The sequence below is a fragment of the Sciurus vulgaris genome (genome assembly GCF_902686455.1).
Source record: "Sciurus vulgaris genome assembly, chromosome: 10".
NCBI classification, from domain to species: Eukaryota; Metazoa; Chordata; class Mammalia; order Rodentia; family Sciuridae; genus Sciurus; species Sciurus vulgaris.
Window position 1 is genome coordinate 105,970,144 of NC_136470.1, and position 4,691 is coordinate 105,974,834.

The 4,691-nt window shown below is 40.8% G+C and overlaps 1 pseudogene across 1 annotated transcript; it reads right to left on the reverse strand.

Annotated features, from left to right (window-relative positions):
• Positions 1-2,877: 2,877 nt before the first annotated feature.
• LOC306637669 (N-lysine methyltransferase KMT5A-like) lies at positions 2,878-3,957 on the reverse strand (annotated as a pseudogene). Its single transcript has one exon. The product of its transcript is annotated as an N-lysine methyltransferase KMT5A-like (transcript).
• Between the last annotated feature and the right edge of the window lie 734 nt (positions 3,958-4,691).

Here is a 4,691-nt window from a genome sequence, read left to right on the forward strand (position 1 = left end):
GGCTCATTTCAATGAGCTTAATCTTAATCTTATCCTTAATCTTAAGGTATAGTTGCTTTACTGGTTTCTAGTGCATTCCAACACATTAAATATATATATATATTTATATATGTGTGATTTTCTGCCCTTTATAAAAAGGATTATTGACTGAGCATAAACTATTTCATCATAACCAAAGGAAAAATTACTGTTCTATAGTATTATTAAGGTAACCATTTCTGTATTTTGGACTATTTCTCCTGTCTGGTTTGCTTGCTTAAGAAATGGATAAACTGTATTCATTTTAAGTATCAATCTCTTGTTTACTGAGCTGCAAAACTAAGCTGGCCTACCCTGTGAGGCTCTGACCACCTGTCCTCTGCTGGCAAATCTTTCATAACTAGCACAGTTACAATGACTTTAGTTGTTATCTCTTTGTTTGGTGTATTTAAATTGTCTAAATTTATCACCTGTTGTTATTTAGTTTTAATAACATTTTTAATATGATAGTCATTCAATGCCTTTTTAATTCTATTTTTATTTTCCTGTTTACATTGTATATACATATGTGTGTGTATGTGAACATATTGCATATATGATTTGTTTAATTATTTTATCAATACAATAAATTGTATTGATCTATACAATTTGTTTAGATCTTGTAGTTTATTTGGTATATGATAGATCTATAATGATTTTCTAGAAATCTAATTTGCACTTAGTTGTTCCACCATCATTAATAAAATGTTTTCCCTATTATTGATTCATTATTCTTCTTTTACTATTTATTATTACATTTTGGGGGTATCATTTTTTCCTCATTTATTTTTTCTGCAATAAGATACTATTACATATTTATGTAGTGCACATATTCATTGGATTAGCTGATAGTTTATTTTTCAGGAGTTTCACATTTTTTGAAGTATAATTTTCATTGCATTTTAGCCTAAGTATTCGGAGTTCTTTATTTACCTCTCTCCAAACCAAAATGTTTTGGGGATTGTTCTTTTGGACAATATTGAATTAAAATATGTTTAAAGTTTCCTAGAATTGATATGTTAACAGTTTCAAAGTATTCTTTTCCAGGAGTGTAGTACTGGCTGGTATAGTGATGCACATCTGTAATTAGAGCTACTAGTAAGTTTGTGTGGATCAGGAGGTTGAAGGTCAACCTGGGTACCTTAGTGATACCCTGTCTCAAAACTAAAAAATACAAAGGACAGGAATGTAACCCAGTGGTAGAGTGCCCCTGGGTTCAAGCCCTAGTATGGTAACATATTTATCTACAGTAGATATACAGATGTAGATAAAGATAGTACTTATTCCATTTTATTAGAGTTTCTTTTTTTTGGCCTTGCCTGACAATAAATATTTTAATTTGTTTCATTTTTATGATGACAAATAACTTTCAAGTTTATTTCCTTTTTTTGTTTGTTTGCTTAAATATAAAGCTAAACCACAAACTTGTACAACTAAGACATTTTATCTCACATTTAAATATTCCTGTTGGTCCTCCTCCAATGTGCTGACCACTGACCATGCTACTGGGTGTGGCGGGGGAGATTTTCTTAGGTAGCACCATCCTGAGGCCCAGGGTGGGGATAAGGATGAGGACAGGTTCACACTTGAACTCCATTCACACTTGTCTCCGTTCACATTTACCTGGGACCAGGGTGGACAGGAGCCACAGCCCCATGGACTGAAGGTGGACAGTGAGTGAGAACTGGACCCCTGGAGAGGGAAGAGGAAGCTGACTACTCTTCCTGCTGTCACATTCAAGATGAGACCTGAGCCACAACCTTGCTCCCTAGCTCTGGGCCCTGCATGCTCCCTGTGAACCTGATGCCTCTCTTTGAGGCCAGTGGTGGTGGCTGGGCGGGGTCCTGAGTCTACACTCACAATTCAAGTTATGGCTGCCCTTCACAGGAAGGACACCTGGTGGTCTGACAAAAAGAAGGCCTCCACAGAAGGTCTGGAACTTTCAACCCAGCAGAATTGGGTAAGGGAAGAAGATAGGGTAAATAATTTCTGGTCCTGCTACAAAACTTTATTTTTGATTAGAATAGAGTATCATCTCAAATCTCTTCTACAAAAACAAAACAAAACAAAAAAACACAGAACAAAACAAAAAAAATTGCAGCACTCCACTCACTTCAAGACCTATATACATGTAAGTTGTTTTCTGTGGTTTTTTCCTTTTCTTTTTTTAAATTTTTATCATTTTTTTTTCTTTTTAATAAACTCAGTGTTCACATTTCTATAAAGAATTAACCCGGTTTCAGGAAGCTCTGCCTTGGCAGGTATAGGGAACAGCATTTGTCCCTGCCTGCCTCTAGGGTGACTGCTCACCCTAATGCTTCCAGGTACACGGAAAAGTAGCTGCCTGGGAAGAGAAAGTCTAGGCCCCGTCGTGCCCCAGCCACGGTCAGTAAGCTTTCAAGAAAGCAGAAGGGAGAACTAGCCTACTGCGAAACCTTTTTTAAAAATATTCATACACTTCAAGGTGCACCTGTCCAGACGTGAGAATAAGAGCTTAGAGACATCCTGTCCAGGCCTTGGGACGCAGAGTGGCCCTCACACCCACCTGTCTTCAGCCGTGAGGGTGTGGGGGCAGTCCTGGCTCTTCACCTGGAGAAAGGAGACTCCCCTACTCTTTCCTCTAAAACCTGTGCTTAGTCTTTGACTGCATGCAAGAGAAGCACAAACGTTCAAGTTGTATGCAAAAAAGGTACAAAAACAACTAGAATATAAAAGTTTTGGTAATATAAGGCCATCTGTTCAAGTCCCACCTTGGAAACCTGTAACAGATATTTAAATACTACAGTAAAAAGGCATTTTTAACATACTTTTTAAAAACATCTGAAGTAATCTGCTAAGATTGTGTGTAAAAAAAAAAAATCATTTTCCTTTGAGGGCATTTTGCCCTTTGAGGAAGGGAGGAGGGCGGGGAAGGCGACAGAGTAAATGCTTCAGCCAAGGGTAGGCCTTTATGGAGGCCCTGCTGCGGTCCCTGTAGTCATACAGCAGCTCCTCGCCAGGCGCAATGTCGCGGGAGGCGATGAGGACGAGGTGAGGCAGGCCGACGATGTTCAGCAGTTTGGTCTGGCAGTTCCCGCATTTGCTGTGATTGATCAGTCTTCCCGGGCGATTTTTGTCTCTGGTCACATCCACGCAGTAGGTTTTGCCCAGATACTGAAACAGTACCCCTCGCAGCCCGTGGTGAGGTCTTGCGTGTACAGAGCCTCTCGCTTCTTGGCGTCTGTGATCTCGAGATCCTGGTGATACTCCACCACCAAGTCGCCCCGAGAGAACTGCTTGGTGGCCATGACACACCTTTGCCAGCAGCGAGGTCAGTCTTCACGCCTTCTTCCTTCCCACTTTCGATCAGCTGGTCTGTTCTCTTCCTTTCTGCAGACTGCAGCTCGGCCAGCTCCTGGAGCTCCTTCGGACTGGGTGGAAATCTGTGAGTTTGTGATTCTGTTGCGTTTTTCCTTGAGTTTTTTTCCGAGGGGCCTGTTTTCCCTTGAGGGACGTTTTCAGGGTCTGCTTGGCAACGGCTGCATTGGTTGAGTTACAAGACGAGGTTGGAGTTTTGGGAGGTTCTGCTGCTTCAGATTTTTGGTTTGGAATAGGTGTCAGGGGACCATTCCTGGCGTCTTTGATCTTCTGTTCCTCGGACTTCATTGATCTTCCTATCGCGTTCTCAGCATTTCTTTTCTCGTGTTTCCGTAGATTTCAGCTGATGGTTTCCCCTGGCGTTTGACTTAGTGATGTGCAACTGAGTTCTCTTCCTGAATGGGGGAACGCATTCCAGAGCATTTGTTCAGGTTTATGTAGGAATAGATCTTTGATTGCCTGGCAAATACGTTCTCCCCGTTGGTGTGGGGCCTCCCCTGACCCCTCCGCTTCACGGACTCCAGGCCTGGCTGTAGCTGCCACCGCCATCGCCACCGCCTCCACCGCACAGGGCTTGGACATCTTCGTGCTTTAAGCTATGGTCCGGCTCTTTCACCGCCTGGATCACCTGGGAAACCGAGCTTTTGAAAAAAGTTGCAACAACTATAGAGTTTCTTTTAAACATCAAAATAGTTTGATATTATTTTCCATTGGTTATATATATTTCTTTTTTCCAGATATTTTATATATTTGGTATTGCATGTTACAAATTAGAATAGGACAGTCTACTAAATAGTTTCAAAATATCTAATTTACGTGGTCATTTTGCATTTTGTTTTTAATTCTTATTTAAAAATTAGTCAAGAGTATTTCCATTAGGCTATAGGGGGTAATAGTAACTTAAAATGTTCAACCAGATTATAAGAAAATAATGACAATTTTACCTCCTACTATTTAAAAATTGCATTGTGTATTTGTTTTAGATCCTATATCATAATGATACCGCCGTTTACCGGTGCCGAGTTCTGCTCCTTCTGATGTTGAAGATTGAACACTAGAGAAGCACGCCAAGGCAAGCATATTAAGCAGGTTTTATTTAAAGCTAATAATACAGACTTCTCCCGGCAGGAAGAAGGGGGCCATGGCTGATGTTCTAAAGTCCCAAGAAGTGAGCGCACCCTACATCTTAAAGTCCCAAGAAGTGAGCGCACCCTACATCTTTTATAGGTTAAATTCTCTTTTGTTCTCCAGTTCTCTCCCCCCCCCCCCTTATCTCTCCTTCCTGCCTACGTGACTAGGCTTGGTTTTGCATTAAG